The 23,087-nt window shown below is 37.3% G+C and overlaps 1 protein-coding gene across 2 annotated transcripts in view; it reads left to right on the forward strand.

The window, feature by feature from the left end:
- Positions 1-23,087, forward strand: part of SLC2A13 (solute carrier family 2 member 13) — a 378,234-nt gene that overhangs the window by 140,955 nt on the left and 214,192 nt on the right. The gene's annotated exons all lie outside the window — the stretch shown is intronic.

The raw sequence follows: 23,087 nt of genomic DNA on the forward strand, positions 1-23,087 counted from the left end.
GCTGTAAAGATGTTGACAAAAATCTCTCAATTTTTTTTTTTAAGATTTTTTATTTATTTATTTGACAGAGAGAAATCAAAAGTAGATGGAGAGGCAGGCAGAGAGAGAGAGAGAGGGAAGCAGGCTCCCTGCTGAGCAGAGAGCCCGACACGGGACTCGATCTCAGGACCCTGAGATCATGACCTAAGTCGAAGGCAGCGGCTTAACCCACTGAGCCACCCAGGCGTCTCAAATCTCTCGATCTTTGTAGAAAGCTCTCAATTTTAGTCAACAAGGGCATTAGCCACCTAAAAAATTAAGTGAGAGAAACTATTGCCTACTATTTATGAAACATTACCAAAAAAAACAAGTGGTTTTGATTAAAAAATAATCACCCGGGGCACCTGGGTGGCTCAGTGGATTAAAACCTCTGCCTTCGGCTCAGGTCATGATCTCAGGGTCCTGGGATCGAGTCCCACATCAGGCTCTCTGCTCAGCAGGGAGCCTGCTTCCTCCTTTCTCTCTGCCTGCCTCTCTGTCTACCTGTGATCTATGTCAAATAAATAAATAAAAATCTTTAAAAAAAAATAATAATCACCCTAAATAAGAATGACTGGAATAAATTTACTGGATGTTAATAACCCAGAATTTTTGCGTTAAACCTTCATAATTACTGGTGGTAATGATTTCCTAGTAATTTCCTTCTCTATATATAATATAGCAGATTGTATACTAGTTTTAGTACCAGAAATTTACATTTGAGGCGCCGGGGTGGCTCAGTGGGTTAAAGCCTCTGCCTTCAGCTCAGGTCATGATCTCAGGTTTCTGGGATCAAGCCCCGCATTGGGCTCTCTGCTTGGCAGGGAGCCTGCTTCCCCCGTTCTCTCTCTGCCTGCTTCTCTGCCTACTCGTCATCTCTGTCTGTCGAATAAATAAATAAATAATCCTTTTAAAAAACAACAAAAAAGAAATTTACATTTGAAGTCTGTACAAACAAAAGGTAAATCAAAAAATTTAATTCTGTGTACTTTTTCTTCATTAAACCCCTTGTTTATAAAAAAGATGACATTTATTTTTGCTGTTATCCTATTTTGTAAACAGTTTATTAAACATTGAGTGTGACTCTACAAGTATGCATTTCTTAACCAAGAAGAATTTACCTTTGGAGATGCAGCCATTTATTCCTCAGAATACTTCTAATTTTATTAGAATTGCCTCAAGAGCCAGTTCTTGAGTCACAAGACAATATGTTCCATTCACTCAACAAATATTTATTGAATGCTTACTTGTAGAGTTCTCTGTAGATGCCAGAGACACTATGACAAAAACACATGTTTACTGAGCTCATAGTGCTTACAGTGATGTAGGAGAGACAACGGTAATGAAAACACACATTAAATATTCTTACTAGTAGTACTGAGACCTTTAATGAAAGGAAACATGCTTATGAAAGATAATGATTTAGAAAGGAAGGAAGTGGAAGTTTAAGGAAGACAAAGGATGAGCAATAGGTTGGCATAGCTCATTAATTTATAAATACTTCTTTTCATCTCGGATGCTTTTATTCAACTAAAAAATCCTTTATCAGTAAAGCTCACCTCTGAATGACTCCACTCCTTAAGACCAATTGTGTGTGTGTGTGCGCACGCACGCACGCACGCACACAGGATGAAGATTTGTGATTACTGAGCGCATTCAAAGTATGCCGCTGGTTCTGAAGATGGTTCTAAAAGATTTCCAGAAATATTTTAACCTGTAATATCATTAGTAAAATAATTCCATAACCTTCTTCCCAAGGTGACTTTGAAAGAGACAGGTTTCTAAGTTTTGATATGTTTCTTCAAAAATCAGCCATATTTGGGGCACCTGGGTGGCTCATTCAGTTAAGCGTCTGACTCTTGGTTTTGGCTCAGGTCAAGATCTTCCGGGTCATGAGATTGAGCCTGGCGGGCATTGATATCTTCATTGGTATTGGGCTCTGCCCTCAGTGAGGAGTCTGCTCCAGAATCTCTTTCTCTCTCTTTCTCTCTTTCTCTCCTTCTCTCCCTCTGGCCCTCCCCCTAGAAGCGCACACACATGCTCTCTAAAATAAATAAATCTTAAAAAAAAAAAATTAGCTGCATTACTTCATAATCATTCTTAATGTAATGAGAATAGAAAAAGCCCGTACCTCTTTTTAGTAAAGCCCACTCCACTGCTTTTTTTTTCTAGAGAAAGTGAAGGCTGGGACAAAATAATCTCTAATTATGAATGAAATCCTGTTTGGCTCAGTTACTTGTTCAATGTCGAAAAAAAAAATAGAGAAGGTTTGATATGTGGAAAGATTAGGGTCTCTTTTGGACTTTGAAGTCAGATAAGCATTGACCTTAGCATGTACTAACTCTCGATCTTTGAAAAGTTACTTTCTGAGCCTTTCTGAGCCTTTGTTTTCTAATCTGCCAAGTGAGATTAATACTATCAATTTCTTGGGTAATAGTGCAGATTAATTTATATAGAGCTTGAATGTAGTGGATGTCAAATATTACTAGCTCATGCCAACTTCCTCTCTCCAGTTCCTTCAAACCCACTTTCACCACAGATGTCAAACCTAATGAAATCCAGTCACAAGCTTAAAATACGTATGTTGTTTTCTGCTTTCCTTTCTGGTTTTTAAAATTTTAATTTTGGGTCAGAAAACATGTTAGTGTATTACATGAGATGACAGTGGAAGAGTTATGGGAAGAGTAAGACAATATATTTAAGGTTTTCTAGAAGGAGATTTTATTCTGTACGTAATGATAAGGCCAGAAAGCTTCAAGAGATCTAAGTGTCTAGAAGGTGGGTGTTTTGGTATTGGTAGTTGGACACTATTCAGTGAAAAAGTTTTATATAAAATATTTCACAAGGTAAGTCTGGTCTCTCTCATTCAAATTACTTATTTCTCATCAGAAATTAAAACATTGGGGCTAATAATACATTATATGTTAATAAGAAATTAAAAATTAAAAATTTTTAAAAAGTTAAAACATTATATTAAGTAGAAACACCAGAAATAACATTTATGAATTAAGCATTGTAATTTGGAATGAATCATGAAACTAATAAATCATGTTTAAATATATTCTACTTCAGCTAGAGTATCTCTTTCCTGTTCTCCGCTCTCGGGTTATTTATTGACACTTCATGGTTCTTATCAGTGCCTACCATGATAAGTGCCATCTACGATGTAAGCGTCTTGAAGGCAAGGGCCATGTCTCATTTATCTTGGTACCTGCCATTTAGTACAGGGTTCTTGTGATGACGATAAATTGCATTTGATGGTAACTAGAAAGAACCTTCTTTAGGGTTGTCATAATAGGTATCTAATATGATTATCTAAGGGAGCAGCTATCTTAAGGTCTGATATTAGACTTATTAGAGGACAAGAAGGTGAAGTCCTGAACAAGGCTGATAGGCCATGACTACAATTCTTTTCTATGAGTCACATCACTGAATGGTGGTGTCATTGTTGCAGTGTATGAGTTGTTATATTTGGGCACTTAGCTTACAAGGGAGTGCTACCAGTCTGTTGTTAGTGTACCTAATTATTTAGAGTGTTCAAATATAAGAATATGGTTTGACGTTTATTTATGACTTCGGACTAATAAACAAATATATATTATTGAACATTTACATGTTTTGACTCTTTAGAGTTGCTCTATCCATTTGTGATGCATGTTAACAGAAAGTGAAGTAAAATCAGTTGCGCTTAAAGAGCTACATCTGTTCTGTGCATGGGTTGTTTGAAGTTTGGAAAGCTATTCTGATCAAATGAATAAATCTTCATTCAGACAGGTGGCTTAGTTGAATACTTATAACTTATTTTCAGATGCTCCCTGGGAAATCTTATATTTGGCTGCAATCTCTAAACTGTTTTATCTGCCAAGGATAGACTGGGAATGGGAAACTTCAATTAAAATTAATGGGACTTGTCATGGAGATTTAAAGAATTTTCACTACTCTTCAGTGGCACTATAGTAATAATGTAGACATTGTCCAAGTAGTCACGTGAATAAAGCTATTGTATGGACCTATTTTTGTATGGGAATTCAGAATGCAAATAGATTATCTTTAGAAGGATGCATGTAGTTAAAATTATTGTGTTGGTTTAATATTAGGGAGTACAGAATTTTCTCAGTTGCCTCTCTTGGCATTGTTTTCTTCCTATCCATAGCAGAGTAACAAAAAGGTAAGCAGGCGGAGGAAGGTGATTTTTTCTCCCCCTCGATTTTCTAAAATCATTATTTAACAAAAAGTATACAGTTTGCCTAAGTGAAACTTGCTCTCCATATCCATCTGTTAAATAGTTGTCTCTCTAAACCAGAGGCATTTGTTAAAAAGGATTGCTATAGTGAGTAACAGTTTAGCCCTTTCCAGGCATAACAAAGGATTTTGGCCATGTGACACAACAGATAAATATTGGAGAGAAAGAATGCATGCTTTTGAATGCTAGTATGTGTTTTAAGATTTCTGAATTGTAAAATTAAGCTTTAATTCAGTTATAACACATAAAAGTGCCTGAATGTGAAATGTTTGATTAAGTCAACATTTAGGATATGTTGACAAAAGAAATGAATTTTGCCTCTTAAGTGTTCTGTGAAAAATTATGTAAAACTTTACGAAGAAAATTATGGGGAGTAGGAATTATTTATTGAAACACATAATGTAAAGCTTCTCAGTTTATAGGCAGTGATATTCAGTGATAGTCATTGTTCCGTGCTAATTTTCTAAAATTGTAAACAAATTGCTATATGATACCTTAATAAGTTTGAACATGTCTTGGGAAAAATTCTGTAGTATCTACATTTGGATTTTCATTGAAGAAGTGCTTCAAAAACACTGGAAGGGAAAAAAAAAAAACACTGGCAGGTGATACAGAGACTAAAGAAAACTTTTGGAAGCAATGTGAAGCTTTTTAAAATGCGGTCACAAGAACTCAGGACAGGGAGCTAGAGGCTGTTGAGTACACACATCATCTCATTTTGTGCCGTCATCACCCTGCTTTAGAGATCAGCATAGTTAGTAAGAACGTGGGTTGAGGTCAGATCTGGCCTTGTGTCCTCTTTGTTCATTGCTCTGTGGGAGACCTTGGACTTATTATGGAACTGGGGCTGCAGGAGAATACATTGGCTAAGAGACAGGCTTTGGAACCAGGTCCTCAGCTAAGTCCTAGCTCTACCAGTTAGCAATTCTGTGATCCATGAAACAGGGATGATAACACTTACCCCATATATTTGCTGTTAGAATTCAATGATGTGTATATAATGACGTTGATGTCATTTGTGGAATATATTAAGTGCTAAATAAATGATGTCAATGATGAGGAAAACGCTGCTGGCAGGTTGGGAGTAGGACAGCAGAGCTCATAAGAGATCCAGGCACGTCTAATTCCAGAGCGCATGCTTTTTCCTCTGAATCTGAAAGAGATCAGAAAGAATGGTATGGAAATGTGCCTTGAATCAAAAGCTCTTGTAGTTTTTGAAGCAGAAGAATCCTTTTAACACATATGCAGGGCACAGACTGTCCTGGGAATAGGCATTAGAGTCCAGGACCCCAGCCAAATAGAAGTTAGTCTAGTGAGGGAGATAAATAGTAGACAAGAAAACAAATACATAACCGACTTCTGGTAGTTGTAAGTGCTATAAAGAAAAGGCAGCCTAAGTGAATAGATTTAACAGAGAGAAAGAGGACTCTGGTTGCTTAAGCAGCAGGGTAAATGGAGGTTTTATTTTGTCCAAAGTGAATTGCTGGGGAGTCAAGAGTACTGTTTTGGCTAGCACAATTTGAGATGGAGATTAGATATTGAAGTGCAGATGTGAAGTAAGAAGTTGGGTTTGTGAGTCTGGCACTCAGAGGTGAGATTGGCATGGCAATGTCATGGGAGTCATGGGGTTGGAGGACATCAGTGGCGAATGTATTTATGGAAAGAAAAGGAGAGATCTGGTCCCCAAGGCATTTCAAAGTTGGGAGATCCCATAGAGGAGCACAAAGGATCCAGTGATGTTGGAGTAAAACCAGAAGAAAATGGTTTCCGGAAGGTAGCGATCAAAGTGTTTGAAGAAGGAAGGGTGGAAGGAAGTTTACCATTGAATTTGCCAATTGGAGATACTTAGAAACCTTTACAAGAGCAATTTCAATAGGTTGGTAGAAGTGAAAGCCTAATTAGAATGGGACTGAGGAGAGAAAAGGAGGTAAGAAAGTGGAGATAAAAGGTATAGATGATTCTTGAGATTTTCTGTAGACGAGAACAGAAAAATTAGGTATGAAGTGGAAGGTGATGTGTTTTTTTTTTTTTAAGTTGATATTTTCAGTTTTATTTTATTGTATCAAGGTTGTATGCTAATGGGGAGGATCCAGAGGAGAGGGGAACTGACATCAGGACAGTGGGAGGAATAAGAACAGGAGCATGTTCTCCTCCAGAGCTCAAAGGGATAGGATTCAGATCAAAAGTAGACAGGTTAGCCTTGTACCTGGGGGTATGGCAGAGCATATGGGTCAAGATAAAGGGAGACTGCTGTTCTGGTGAGAAGATGAATTAGTTCTCTTCTAATTGCTTCTGTTTTCTCAGTGAAAGAAGAACTGAGGTCATTAGCAAGTGCAATATAATGGATGAGTCATGTTAATTAACCTTAATTTGCATAAACTGCATACTTGGGCAGCAGGCTCTTGGAAGATACGTTTCCCAGCAGAAGGTCTTTGGGTTTTGTGGGCTATGTTCCCTGCTCTACTTGAGCCATAAATGCTATTCATGTGTTTTTACCATGTGATTCTTACAGATTTCACTTGAGCAGTAAAGTGTGAATGAAAGAGATCCAATGAAGAGCCTACTTTATACCTTAAGTTTTTCACTATATTTTATCAGTTAGTTTCCTAAGAAGTAGGGCATCACAGTCAGTCTTTATGCATACTGTGTTTTCATTTTTCATTGTAGGCATGTATTTTGCTCCAAACTCCAATATAAATTATAATGATTTATAACTATAAATAGTATTTTTAGTGAGTCAGAAGGTCATGAGAGGAATCACCTATTAGTTTATTCACTGTCATAAAGAAAACATGGCATAGGGATTTTCATACACCTAGGGATTGCTGGTACTACAACCTTAGCCAGTTCTGAAATGATGGAAATAAGTATGATTAATAAACTTTTTGTACCATGTGACAAGGATGGTAACATTTCAAGTTATTTGTTAATATAAGACCTTAAAAGAAATAAATGTTATTAGATGGAAAACATTGAAAGGATATATTTTGTATAAACCAAATTATCTTTTATTCAGTTCAGTAATTAGTGAGCACTTACTGTAGGTTAAACACTTCGTAGTAGATAAAGAAATGTATAAAAATGGTCATTGTACAAATCAAAATAAAGTGATGTAAGAGGAGTTTGAAAAATAGAGCAAGCTAATAATTCTGACATTTGAGTCAGATCAGGGAAGACCCATGGATTTAAGATGTTATTTGAGCTGGACCTCAAGGGGTGGTAGGATTTTGGAGATTTGGGACTGGTTTAAATATTCCAGGAACATGACAGGCTTGAACTAGGACATAGAGGTATGGCAGTATATATGTTCTCTGAGTAGTGATAAGTTCGCTATGACTATGCTATTGTGGGAGTTAGATTTGAAACTCAATGCCATGCAACTTTGAGCACCATAATAAGTCTTTAAGTATTGGGGAAACTTCGAAGTTATGTCATGAAGAAAGGGGTGAAATGATTATGGCTGCATATTCATTTGATAAAGCCGAACATGGGATGGAACTTGGGGATAATCTGAGGACATTTGACAAGCGTATTTGTTGATCAACCCAAAGTAGGATATAAGGAGTGAAGAGAAACCAAAAATGAGCTTGTATTTCTAGAAGAAATTTTTCTATACCTTTTCCAAAAAAGAGCAGGGCTAACATTTATTTTTGTCTGTATAACTGTGATTTAATGATTTGATTTTGAATTTGCTAAGTTCTTACAGTTGTTCTGGGTTGCTTGGTTGGTTATATCTTGACTCATTTCCTAAGTTATTTTAGGAAGCTTACAAAAATACGTTCAAGAAAGTGGAACTAAAATTAAAAAAAAAAAGAAACATAATGCTGTGGGAAATTAAGAATTAGAAGAGGAAATCAACACCAGGGGAGAACTGATATGTAGCTGTATCTTATTAACCATAGAGGTGTACCCACTTAATGATAAATGGTGATATATTTGATTCTGAGCCCCCTCTCTGCCATAACTACAAAGATAGTGCCGTCAGTTATATGATTCTCACTGTCCATGAGGGGAGAAGAAGAAATAATACTACTTTTGTTGGCATTTCCATTTCTTACATGAGACTTTCTAGAGGGGACACCCGGTGTGGGAAGTGAAAAATATCCTCTGTGATAACAGATGCAATGATATGATTTATAAAGTTAGTTGTTGAAGCATCAGGACACCACTTTGATGATCAAGAAGGGAGGACAGGATTATAAGTGAAAACTGTGTGTTATAAGAAAAAGCCATGGGTGCATGGTTTTTGTTGTTGCATTTTTAAAAATGAAAACATAGAACTTTGGAAATATAAGAGACTGTCTACAAAAGAATTTAAGGGGTAAAATCTTAAATAATGTTACATTAAGGATGACTGAAGAAAAAGATCCAGCAATGGTCATTGAAATGGAATAAAATTTTAGAGGAGAAACAAAATTCTATAATATCAGCGAAGGCAGGGGATGAGAGAGATTTACAAAAGAGTTGGTTATAGCATGAAATGTGAGGAGATAAAGAGGATGACTACCTCACTTTTGGTATTAGCAATTAGAATTTCATCAATGACTTTCTGAGAGAGTAGTTTCATTTGAGCGGTGGAGGATGGGGTGGGGGTGCTTACATCATAAAAATGCCAGAAATCAAGAAAATGGATGTAGACCTATTCTTCCAGAAATGTAGAGATGATGAAATCGCAGTTTTGTATAATTGGAGTGGAGGTACTGCTTGAAAGATCCCAGGGGTGGAAGGAGACAGTAAGACAGGGTATAGAAATGGGAGCTCAGAGAGGAAAGAATTACCTTCATTGAGCTAGAAGAGGTAAGTTATATCAGAGGTATATCATCAGATGGCTTCTGAACTGGATTAAGGTTTGAGGTAATTTGCAGAGTGAGATGAAGGTATGTGTGGTTAGGGACTCTAGTTAGGTCATCACTTGTTAGGTCAAAATGCCATTTCGGAACAGACATTTTTGAGGTTATTTAAATGCCATTTTCTAGTTTTAAAAATGCCAGTTCTTTGTCTTATTAGAAATAATTTAGCTTGCCTTGGCCCTTTACAACCATTCGACTCCCACACAGATGTATTTCTTTTTCATTAAAAGACCAAATGGATATATAACAACAAAGTGAAAGAGCTTTATACCAACTGCCTAAATAGAATATTTATGAATAGTACTTTTTAGAAAAGTGCTGGAAAAATGGCTTTCACTATTTTCCTAAAACATTTATAGTAACTTGATGAATAATGAATGGGAATAATTTATAAAAGCTATATACCTCACTCAAATAGAACATTTGTTTATACTCCTACATAACAGTTACATCATGGCTATTTTTCACACAAAGAGCCATATATTTTTAACATAAATGTTGCTAAATTGGTTTCATTCACCAGAGTCATAGAATCTTGATGCTTTGAGGGACCTCAGAGGACAGGATGTTCTAGGACATCCCTGAGGAGCATTCAGCTGCACTTTACTTCACTTCTACTTAAATTGTGGCTTCAAAAGATTATGAATCATACTAGAAGATAGTCTAAGCCATGAACAAGTTGAATAGCAGGATTAGAACCATTTCCACATCATATATATATATATATATATATATGCATAACCAAAAATAGGTAGAAAGAAATTTTATTTTGTATTTGAATTTTGAAGTACAGAGGGCAGATTGCATTTTTGAAAGACTAAACTTCAGCATTCAGAAAAAGTAGATGCATGAAAGCATTTCTAAGTAGAAAATCAAGTTTCAGTCAGTATTTTAAATAGACACATCCTGACTCCCTTCACAGATTGCCACTGACCATATGGTAGCTGCAGACATGCCTCAAAATAAAACAGCCATATGTAGATTTTCAAAAACTGACCTCATCCCTAGAGAGCCATATTTATCTAGAAGAGCATCTCAAACTATATCAAGTAAAATTATGGTTTGTGTCATGTTAGAAGATTAGAAGATTCTGCCTAATGAAAAACAATCACAAATTAAACACAAAGCTGCCAAGGAAATAAGGTTAGATACCCACAAACATCTAAAAGCTAAGGCATCTGGAGAACTGTCTCTCGAATTCCCTTTGCCCAGTCATTATAGGCAGTAGGATAACACATTAGGAGCAGCATTAAAAGCTCTCATGTCTCTGGGTGTGAATATGGATTGAATGAAATCACGTAGGGGATGATTAGTTGGGAGTGCTGTTCTCAGGCTTGCAGACACTGAATGCAAATATCGGTCTTCTGCATGTGCTAATTGAATACCAGTCTTTTTCTGGTTCCTACCATACAATTTCTAGAGTGGGGCATGTGGAACTCACTTCTCCATTTCCTCTGCCAACTGTTCTCTGTTGAAATTCTGCCATAGTTTCTCAGAACTTTTAGAGTTGTAGGCATGTGCCTATGCATTATATGGAAACATAGAAGTAGGAACAGAATATTTGTAGCAATTTGAAATAAATGTACTTATATCTTCAGTGATGCCCTGTTTTCATCAAGTAAGCATGGGGAAGAGGTCAGAAAGGGAATCAGGAAGTAAAGGTCTGCAAGTGATAAAAGATTTCTGTAATGGTGATCATTGTAACTAAAAAACCTCTATTTCTCTGTGTGTGTATCTCCACATACACATCCGTACACATATATTTTTGTAGAGAAATGCATATGTGCGTACGCATAAGAGAAAACAGAAGGTGTTCTCACCCTCATAATGTACGGGAAATCCCAGTTTCCCATAGGCATTGTGTTATATTAGCAGATCTTGCCTGTCCAAATTTTATTTAAGTCTGGGGGCTCAGGGTTATGCTATGTGCATAAGGTTAATAAAATAATATTAATTACTCCTAAATATTAATTGAGAACTTTATTTCCTTTGCTTTCTTTTTGATGTAGTGGTATTTTATAGGATTTTATTGAGTGATGAATTGTGTTTCAGGTGTAGTGCTATATATCAGGTTTGTCTTAAATTAAAATTGTGATCTTGAAGGAAATTGCTGTCATAGGCCAAGAACTCTGAAAATTACACTTTGCCGTAAAAAAGTCATTGGCATTTCTGAACTGATTTTTATAATACATGAGTAAACCTAAACCACGTCCTTTAGAAAGCTGAGTCCCTCACATATATAGATATAAGGAAATATTTGTGAAAATTTATTTCTTAGTCATATTTTATTTCTGGTAAGTTTGAAGATTACTTTATTACTTTATCCTAAGCCAAATTTAGAACTAGTTTTTGAAAGTTATTTGAATTTACGTAGATTTATCAGTCTTTCCTACCTTTGCAAGTTATCTCATTTTGTTCTTTTCATTTTGCTATAAGTAACAAGATGAGCCTTTGAAAGTAAAGCTTAAAACTTATCTTCAGTAAAAATGATCAATTCCTTATGGGAATCCAATAGCTTTTTTAAAAAAATTAAAACTAAAGTACCAGCTGTTAATGCATATAAATTTCCTTGTTAGAATTTATTTTAGTAATTGATCTCATGAGCTTGGAGTATTCAGTTAACCATTTTAGGCCATAAAATATTTTGGAGATGAGAAAATGAAGGGTTTATTGTGGTATTGTATTGTTCCTAGCACATCTTTTTGGAAAAATGATGCTGGGTTCATGCCAGTTAACTAAGACTAGTCAAGTCACTTAAGTTATATTTGATTTGGGAAATACAGTGATTATATTTTGTCATTTGTGTTTTACATGTTATGGGTGATTGGTGGATATATTATTCTTAATTTTGTAGATTAAGACAAGAAGACTAAATGAGCTCTCTAATGAAGTTTTTTTGTTTGTTTGTTTGTTTGTTTCTTCCTTTTGAAACCCATGTTTTTATTCATACTTGCTATGTAGATTGCCTTTCCAGTGAGGTCTACAGAAGTATCTGGTGTTTTTTATTAACTCAAAGCAAACTCAGCGCCCACACAGAACTTTGGTGGGAAGAACTTAATTGGCAAGAGAGCCAGCCTATGGAGCAGCACTAAGAGAGATGTTATTTATATGCTGATGTAGGATACTTTCGGTTTGCCGCTGTAAGTAAAATAGATTGTAGAATCCTGTAAGTAAAATAGATTGTAGAATCCGTCATCCACCCTGAGGCCTCCAGAATCAGGTACACCAACTCCCTTGGATTTAGCAAGCAAACATTTATGGAGCTCCCTTGCAAGCTTTGTCTGTTGTATTCATGGCATAGTATGACATTTTAAATCTCACACATCTTAGCATACCTGAACCAACGGAAGATGCAGTTACTGCCCTGTTCATGTTTCAGTAGCATTTATATTCTGCCCTAAATGTCACTTATTTTTGGAGTGAAACCTTGATAAGTGAAAGATGGAAAATGCTGGAAAATCCGTATTTTGAATCAACTCTTCATTTCCATGAACCCAATCTTCCATCTATATCCTACCCTGTTTTGGAGAACTTAGTACTAAGTTATTTTTATAGCACATCTTTATTTCTTATTCTATAATTAATGACTGACATTGATAGTTTGTAACATGTAGGAGACCAAGATTCCCTCCACCCCTTTTTGTGGTGGTTGTGGTGGTGAGGGTAATTGGAGAGTAGGCAAAGAGAGGAGTGTGAGGCAGGAGAACTACTTTAGAATTAGTGAATATATTTATAGCCTCATATATTTGGTTCATTTTTATGTCTAGTTCTTGACTATTTGGGGGTAATTATGATTTTCTGAAAATCACACTAACAGAAAACAGTTTCTTTTCTTTAAGATGTTATATTTCAAGGTACCACATATGCTTGTAGCAATCATGGTTCTGGAATGTGGCAGGACAATCGTGATTTTTAGATATTCTGCCCTCATAAAATTATGAGCTGTTTAATTCAGCCTGATTCTTGTCTTTTTGTTTTCTTTATTCATGGTAACTATCATGTATAAAACCAAACATAAAAAGAACAGTAGAGAATGTATGAATCCAGGTTAGATTTTTCATCTTTATTTTCTGTGGTATTTATGTATTAAACGCCTGAATCTAATAAAGGAACATGCCAATAGAATGTTATTCAAATAGTCATGTCAAATTTAAATATCTATATGAGTACACACTTTTTAAACCAAGAATTATACTTCACATATCTTAAAATATTCTGATATGATAGAGATATAAGAATATTTAAATTCTTGGGAGTCTACATATGGTCTAAAATGAAGGCAGAGAGTCTCCTGGGTGGCTCAGTCTGTTAAGCGTCTGCCTCTGGCTTAGATCCTGATCACCAGGTCCTGGGATCGATCCTCACATTGCATCAGGGAGCCTGTTTCTCCTTCTCCCTCTGTCGCACCTCCCCCCCGCCACCCGCTTGTGCTCTCTCTCTGTGTCAAATAAATAAATAAAATAAATAAATAAAATGAAAAAAAATAAATGAAAATAAAATAAATAAATTATCCCAGAGAATGGGATAATTCTGATTTAACTGTGGTTGTATGAATAGTTTGATAGCCTATATCATTAAATTTGATAGAACTGCCATTTATTACAGTGCCTGTGGCATAGATCATATTGATCTGTTACCTAGTGTTTCACTAGTAATCTGTGTAGGAATGTTAATTATAAAAGAAATAGAAATTATAAGTATAGAATCAGTTATTTTTATGTTAATGGAACTCTTTGAATTATTTTGTGGAATTTTGAAAGTAAAAACTGTTTAGCTAGAAGGAAAGCCCGTGTGATTTATTGACAGCTTTCAGCTTAAAACTCTCTAGTTCATCTATGGAGAAATTCTACCTGAGAGCTGATGGATGAAATCATAGCTTCATTATCTGAGTTTTATTGCAATACTTCACATGCATTACCACCTTAAGTCATCACAGTATACCCAAGAAGTACATGTGCTCACATAAGGAGGCATATGAAACCCAGAGAGGGTAAGAAACCTGCCCAAATTCGCACAGCTTCTACATAGCTGAGCTAGATTCAGATCTAGCTGATTTGATTCCCTAAGGTGGAGACTCAGTCTCTGCACTATTCAGCATAGCTTGTGGTTGTAATAGCCTTTAGCATATGCAGGTCATACATAGTCTTGTATCTTACTGGGGAATATCTACTGATAAACTGGGTAGGTGAGAGACTTTTTGTATTTGTATCACTAAGTATAATAACTTGTTATGGGAATACTGCAGAAGACCCTTAGATTGAGTTTTATATTCTTTCACTTAAAAATTGCTTTGTCCAAAGACTTAATACTCTTAAGAATATAGTTGTTTAAGAAGACTATCCATTTACTTTAAAAAAGAATATTTCCCTCTGCTCAAGAAAGATTGTCTAAAGTAGTAATTTTTCCTGTTTTGTTTTTTCCTCAGCATCACACCACATTCCCATAGCTGTCAGCAAGTTCAGAGATTTCTTTTGAGAATTGCTGGGCTAGATTTAGGATTGTCATTATTTATGTAGATACCTCTAATGAAAGAAATATTTTAGAATTAAGATAATAACAAAACAAGGTTTTGGGGGGGGGGGAAACCCAGCATTTTAGCAACATAAAACATTCTCAGCATCTCCCCTTATAAGTAGAAAAAAGCCTTTGCTTTAGCAACCTGGAATAATAATGACTGGATTAACACAGCCATTGCATACGGGCCTTAATGTACCATGATCAGCTCACAGGCACGCATCTGTAGACAAACAGCTCAGCACAATATCTTGGCACATTGATTGCCTTAGAAGGATTTCAGAATGTATTGGCATAAATGCCAGACTGTGAAGGAATGATTGAGCCACATGGGGCTGAATTTATCAGTAGCAGCAGTCCATTCTTCCAAACAGGACACGTGCCAAGCACCAGCTTGTAATCACAAACATCATCTGCCGCATATTGAAGAGGAAAACAGCAGAGATACGCTCAGGATCTGAGTGGTCGTTTATAATGAATCACAACATTGTTTAGCAACTTGCGGTGTATTCAGATTGCTTTATTCTGGAGCTCTCTGTGACCCTCATTTGCTCTCGTGTTCCTGTCTCCTTCCTGCCCTCCTTTTCCCTCATATTCATTAAACAAATATTTATTGAATTTCTTTTATTGGCATGACCCTAGGCTACGTACAATGGGAAGGAAATGATAAAGCAGATGAAACCTGCGCCATTCATCCCATGTAATTTAGTATGGAAGAGGCATCAGCCACCTCACCTGCAAAACAAATTAGCCAGCCGTGAGAGCCTAAGGGAGGTATAAAACTGACAGCGTGATTCAGGTGACAGAATATCCTCTTGGGAACATGGGTGACCTCATAGAACAGGAACACTGTAAGAGATAGAGACGTAAAAATATGAAGCTTTTTTGTGTAAAAACAGGTTACCCAAAGATTGCCGAAGCATAACATATTAGAGGAGAAGAATTGTGAGAGAAATCTAGAAAGATAGGCTGGGGCCTATCTTCATCAGATAGGTGGGTCAGTTCCAGAAGGGTTTGAGCAGGTAAGTGAACTAAGTGATTGGTGGCTGCTTTAGCAGGCAGGGTGGCCGCAGTGTGGCGAGGCTGGATTGATCCGGAGGAGACCATATAACAAGGCTTTGTCACTGAATACAGGATGTACTCGTCCTGGGGGTCTCCACAAAGCAGCCAGTAGGAGAGGGGTGTGTGTGTGTGTAAGAGAGGGAGGCCTGGAGGGAGATCAGTTTATTATGAGGAATGGGCTCACATGGTTGTGGGCGCCGAGAACATAGCATAGTCTGCCCTCTGCAAGCTACACACCCAGCAGAGTGATGGTGGACGTCCCAGTCTGAGGGCAGGGAAAGACCAGTGTCTCAAGTCAAGCAGGTGGGCCGAGACAATAAACTCTTCATCCTCCTTTTGTTCTGTTCAGACCCTCATTGGGTGGGATGACGCCCTCCTGCATCAGGGAGGGCAGTCTGCTTCACTCCGTCTGCCGATTCAGGTGTTCATCTTACTCAGAATCACTCTCCTAGACACACCCAGAAACGTTTACTAAATATCTGGTGACCCTGTGACCCAGGCACATTGGAGGAACCATCACACCTGAAGTTTGTTCCCTCTGATCCTCCTAATGGCAAGTGCTGCTACTGCACCCACTTTGCCAGAGAGAAGATACAGGCTAATGGGCTGGATGCTCTGGAAACCCTCCCAGGGGCCAAGATGGAGCTGGAGTTTCAGCCCTGGTCTGCGCGGCCCCGTGCAGTGTCGCTCACCAGCTGCTGGGGGTCCAGTGGGGCAGCAGAGAGCTGGGGAGCCACAGAGGGTGCAGATGCAGAAATAAAAGTTTCTGATGTTTTGTGAAAAGAAGACAGGCATACGTACATTAATTTTCATTACAATTCAGCAACTTGCTGGGTATAGAAAGGAGGAAGAGGCAGTGAATAGCCAAGGGCCACATTTCTGATCCTGATTCACTGCAAAAAATCAGGTAACGCAGGGTCAAGAGCATCTTTGAAGTGAGGAATAATGACTTCGGTTTACTATGTACCTGAGCGGGCATGCTTTTTCTGGGTGCTCCCTAGGCCTGAATCTCATAGTGTATGAGATTACCTATCATAACAGTACCTCTGTTAGAGTGCTTGAACTGCCATGTGGTAGCTTATTTTATTTCTGTACGTTGACTCCCAATATCAGGAGCTCCTCGCAGTTAGGGCGTCCTGTTGTTTCTGTTCTCGCCCAGAGGAAGGCTCCCAGTATGGGCCTCAGGCATGATTTGTGGGCCACAGAAGACTTGGCCGGACAGGCAGGAGGGAACGGCGGAAGTCCAAGGAAGAGGTCTGTTTGAAATGGGTGTCATGAGACTGTAGTTAGGAGCCAGCTGGAGATGAACGAAGGCCCCCCCAGCAGTAGGAAAGACCTGCTCCCAGACACACTGAATATGTCATGAAATAAGTGGGGTCCGTTTTCCTAGTTATTTGTAAACGATACTCAGCTCCCTGGAGATGGGTGTGGTGAACTTTCAGAGTAGAGTGAAGTGAATGTTCTCACACCAGGAACTCTGGAATTAGGGCTAGGGACTGTGGCAAGTGAGGCCCTAAAAAAGAGAACAAGAGGAGTCTGAGGGATTAGAGTCATGTGCACAGGGCACGTTTATTACTGTAGCTTGAAAGTGCATGTTTTAGTGGTTTGTTATATTGTTCACAGTTCTTATTTTTTTTTTATGCAAAGAAGAATCCAGTTAAGTCTGCATATACAATGTCTTGTCTTTATGGCATGAATAACTGGGTAGCTTGAGTTCTACTAAAGGCTTATTAGTGTGTGACCTTGGGAAAGTCATCTGATACATCTGTGTTTCATTTACTCATTAACACCTAAGACTCTAGACTACTTAGGACTTTTCTGATGGTGAAAATCGGTTCCTAAGGCATGAAGAGCTATTGAAATATTAGAAAACCCATTGAGATTGGAGCAGATGCCTTAAAATCCTCATCGATCTGTTGGTGTCACTGTGGCTGACATGCCTCTCCTTCCCAAAGGCCTGTGGAGCAGGAGAACTGAGTCCTCCAGTGGGGTCAGGACAGGCTGGAGGACTGTGCTGTTGGGTCCTTACGCAGCTTCATTGTAGCCCATTTTTCGGCCCCAAATTGGGGAGCAGTGAGGGTAATATTTGAAGCTGAGCAGTGATTATCCTGGTCACAGTGAGGGCCCTGCTTTTCTCCACAGAGCATCTTTTCCTATAACAAAGAATTTAGTCTGTGAAGACTGCCAGCAGTGGGGAAGCCGCCTACAGTTTGCATCTTGTAATTCATTAGTCATAATATGTTCTACTTCTTCTTAAGTTTTCTTCAGTAGATGGTAAAATCCATACATAAATAAAACAAAAAGAAAGGGAAGCATAAGTTCAAGGAAAACCTCAGAGATTCCAAGGACCCTGCATGCCTGCCTGTCCTCACTTGGTAATCTTGTCCCTGACTTCAGCAGCCCAGTTTCATCAGATATTATTGTTGCTTCTAATTAGTAACTCCTTTGTGCCCTTCCCTTAAGTGAAGGCTATGATCTTTGAATATTTTGATTTTTCTCCTGACCAGCCATTTCACCATGTCAGCCCTATTGACATCTAGAATTTATTTGCAAACGGGTGTGTGTGTGTGTGTGTGTGTGTGTGTTTTAGCAGCTCTAGTGAAGCACAGTTTACATACAATAAATGCACATAGTTAAGGTTTAGAGTTTGGTACATTTTGACAGTTTTGTATGCTGTGAAACCCTTACCCCAGTCAAGATAGGGAACTTATATATCTGTACCCTTCAAAAACTTTCTGTTGTGCCCCCTTCCTAAATCCCTCTATAGGCAACTGCTGCTCTGCTTTCTGTCAAGCCATTGAGACTTGGGAGAAAGTTTTTAACTACAAACTCAATATTTTTAATAGGTCATTGTATGTTCAGGCTATTTTTTTGAGTTAGGTTTGGAAGATTCTGTCTTTTAGAGAATTTGCCTATTGTGTCTAAGATGTTGAATTTAATGCCATAAAGTCGTTCGTAATACTCCTTTATTATTTTTTAAATTATCTGTAGAATCTATATAAGTTTCATTTTTCTTATTCATGATATTTGTAACTTTCTTTTTTTTTTTTTCCCTGATCAGTCTGTGTATTGGTTTCCTATGGCTGCTGTAAAAAATCCTACAAACTTGGTAGCTTCAAAAACTGTTCATTCTCAGAGTCTGGTTGCCACACGTTTGAAAATTCTTTTTACTGGGTTGAAGTCAAGGTATTGGCAGAGTCATGCTCCCTCCAGAGGCTCTCAGGGGAGAGTATGTTTTTTGCTTTTCCCAGCTTCTTGTAGGCACTGGCATTTCTCAGTTTATGGCTACATTGATCCAGTCTTTGCCGTTCATGGTCACGTTGCCTTCTGTTCTATCCTGAATCTCCCTTTGCTTTCCTCATAGGAATATATATATGATTGCATTTAGGGCCAAACCCAAATAATCTGGGATAATCTTTCCATGTCAGAATACTTAATTTAATTATATCAACAAGGTCCTTTTATGCCATGTAAGGTAACATTAACAAGTTTCAAGGATTAGTACATGTGCATATCTGTTGAGGGGCCATTATTCAGCCTACTGCAGTGTGACTCAAAGTTTATTGATATTTTCAAAGAACTGGCTTTTAGTTTCATTGATTTTTTTTTCCCCCTCTCAACTGTCTTTTTTATCTATGTCATGGATTTCCGTTCTGCTCTTTATTGTTCCTTTTATGTTGTTTATTTTGGGTTTCATTTGTCCCACTTTTTCTGGTTTTGTAAAGTGGAATCCAAGGTCATTGCTATAAATTTTCCTCTGTTTTGCTTTAGCTCCATTCCACAAATTTTTGTGTGCTGTGTTTTCATGTTTATCAGTTCAAATACTTTATAGTTTCCCATTATTTCTTTGACCCATATTTAGTATTTGGTATTTAGTTTCCTTGGGAGGGAATTTTCCAGTTATCTTCCAGGTGTTGATTTCTATATTAATTACATAATCGTTGGAGAACATTCTTTGTATGACTTAAATCCTTTTAAATTAATTGAGACTGGTTTTAGAACTGAGAATATAGGGGCGCCTGGGTGGCTCAGTGGGTTAAGCCGCTGCCTTTGGCTCAGGTCATGATCTCAGGGTCCTGGGATCAAGTCCCGCATCGGGCTCTCTGCTCAGCAGGGAGCCTGCTTCCCTCTCTCTCTCTGCCTGCCTCTCCATCTACTTGTGATTTCTCTCTGTCAAATAAATAAATAAAATCTTTAAAAAAAAAAAAAAAGGACCGAGAATATAGTCTGTCTTGGTAAATAATTCCAAGACATTTACCATTCATTTACTGTTGGAAAGAATTCTGTACTCTGCTCTTGGTCAGTAGAGTGATATTTAAATGTCAGGTCAATCTGTTGATTGTGTTGTTGGACGTCTTCTCTGTCTTTGCTGATTGTCAGCCTACATATACTATGAGTTATGGAGAAGGAGCTGATGAAATATTTGAGTATAATTATGGGTTTTTCTATTTCCCCTTGCAGTAGTAACAATTTTTGTTTCATGTTTTTTGAAGTTCTTATTAGGTGTGTAGATATTTAGGATTGCTATGTCCTCTGGATGAATTAATCCCTTTACTGTGACGAGTTGTACTTTCCTGCCTTATTGCATTCCTGATAATTTTTTATTGTGTACTAGACATTATAGATTTTATCTTACTGCTGAATTTTGTTCCGGGATGCTCTTCAGTTACCTGGAAGCAGTGGAGGTCTTGATTTTTAAGCTGTTTCAGATGTACCCAGGTAGTGTTGAATCTAGGACTAAATTTATACCATTGCTGAGGTAAAACACTTTTGATTATTCCTCCTTATGCTCCAGGTTTTTCCCTCTGGTTGGTACAAACAGGTCCTGAAATTGATTGCTTTAATCTCTTTCTGTGGCTCTTTCTCCTGCCTTGACTAGTTTCCTCACACATTCCACTCAGTGGAATACCCAGGGGGGACTGCAGATCTCCCTGTCCTCTGTCTACCCTGGCACTCTTTCCCAACTCTAGCCAACTTAGTGTCCCTGAATTCTAAGCTGCATCTTTTCAATTCAAAGAACCACCAGAGTCTGCCTAGCTTCCCCTCCCTGTATTGCAGCCTGGAAACTTTTTTTTGAGGCATTAAACTTGGACAGTTGTTGTAGGGTTCACCTCTTTTGTTTCCCGAATCTCCGGATTCTCCATCCTTCATTGCCTGTTATCCATTGTCATGAGAACTGTTGTTAACTACATTTTTCATGGCTTTATAGTTGGTTTCATGTTGGAGATGAATCTGGTAACTATTACTCGATCTTGGCTGGAAGTGGAAATCAAGAGCTGGGATTTTATATGAAGTGTGTTCTAGTGCATTTTTAATTGTACCTGGAGCAATGTCTCTAGGCTTGGCTCACAGACAGCTATTAACAGGAATGGCTGAAGTTGTACGACTGTCCTTTGCATCCTTACCACTAAAGTACCTGCCACACTTGGACAACCAGTTTGAAAGTTATGTAGTATGAGGTGTTTAGAATGAAGGAAAAGATGAACTCCTTTTGGTCCTTGCATCATTGTTTTAGTACATGTTTTATTTTGAGCCCTGTGTTTTTTATCTACTTTAGTTGTATAAAGGTTTTATGTTTTATTTTGTGGGAATTTGTGTCTCAAAGACATAAATATTTTTTAAAAAATTGTGTCCAGTGTTTATATACACTAAATGTTTTTTATTACAAAAATCAAAAGAAATATAATAAGTAGAGCATGACTTTAAAATTTTCACTTAGGATCATTCAAACTATTAATATATCTGATATTTTTCTTCTGCCTCATAGCTTCTGTGATATAAAAATTAATGATAGTTTGCATTTGTTAAGTCAGTTTTACTGCCTAATAAAGCTAAGTTTATGATTTTAATGAAAGAAAATTCTTTCATTTTATTTACGCATAATCAGATGTGCAGCTACTATGACCAAAATTTATCTCTATATTTTTTTTAAAAAGCCAGTCCAATAACAGAACTGCTATTGTTTATTTTTAATAGGAGATCAAAACAAAAAGAAAGTTAAAAACTCTGAATTTTAAAAATTGGCAGTATATATTTGATATTTATATAATATTATATCTCTTGGTATTTTGGCAAACCAAACTTTAATTTGTCTTCATTTACTCTTTACTTTTCTGCCCTCCAAAATCATTATTAGGTAGTCTGTCCATCAAATCTTGGAACAGTTTAATAGTGAAAATAGATGCAGCTTCCCACAGACTATAATAGATTCTTTGGAGAAGGCCAATTTCTTATCTGTGGAGGTTACTGAAAACTGAAGAAGATGTTTTATTTTTGTTTTTTTGTCACTGTTGTTTTAAAATTTCCATGGTACACAAAATAAATGATAATCTTCATTTAGATTTTTTGATTTTTGGAAATCAGTAGATCTTTTTATGATGCTGTGTGTGTTTTTTATGTTGTGGCTCACTCACAGATAGCTGAATTTGCAGGCAAACCTGCTCACCTTTGAGACAACTGATCCAGATATATTTCAATATTGTCACAGTAAAGCTTTCAAAATCTGCCTGTTTCAGACAGCCTTTCTGATCTACTGGGTTTTAATACTGCTTTACTTGAATCTAAAACAGTTGACATTTATAGTACTCTTTCCCTGCTTTCTAAATGGGCTGTCACTTCATTAAGCTTTCAATGACCATAAATGCTTCTCTATCCCTGTCCTTGTCTTAACATTGCGGGACACAATCGTTTGCAGTAAATCAAGTCTTCATATGATTTTAACCACACCCATGTAGAGGTGAATATTCTCATTCCTGTAATGTTCAGTTCTAATACCCTGGCTGGACATCCCATGTTAACTTTTATTGCCAAGACAACAGCATATTTTATTCCATTTTGTGAATTAGAATATTAGATATCCAAAAGGTTCCTGAAATGGTGAAACGTCCTTGGATTTTAAATTTGACTTGGTTTAGGGTTCACTGATGAAACTTAGCCTCCAGGAAGAATGCCTCTAATTAATCAGTTAACATCTCAGTGATCCCAGGCCATCTCTTCTAACAGCAGGAATGCTGTAGTCCGGTGGAGTCCGCTCTGGCCCCATCAAGGACGCTGCATAGAATGCCTCTTAAAGCTAAAGTGAAGGTGTAATTGAAGCACTTTTGGGAACTTAAGGGGCACTTTACTTAAGGCCTCAGTGTTTCATATCTACGGCTTTCCAGACTTGATCTAGAGTTCTGATATAGAGACCGAGGCATCTGTGCCATTTTGAAAGCCCATTTATATTTTGAAATGATCATCAAATGCCGCCACTTAGGGAACTGTTTGAAATCTAGAAAATAATGCGTGTGTGTATGTGTAGTGTGTATCTGTGTCTGTGTATATGTATGTGTATGCACCCCCCTATTAAACAGACATTTTTTTTCTTTTATTTTCTTTTTTGGGTAACATTTATTAATAAT

Source organism: Mustela putorius, unplaced genomic scaffold, assembly GCF_011764305.1.
Source record: "Mustela putorius furo isolate JIRA1106 unplaced genomic scaffold, ASM1176430v1.1 tig00537227_pilon_pilon_pilon, whole genome shotgun sequence".
Classification (NCBI taxonomy): domain Eukaryota; kingdom Metazoa; phylum Chordata; class Mammalia; order Carnivora; family Mustelidae; genus Mustela; species Mustela putorius.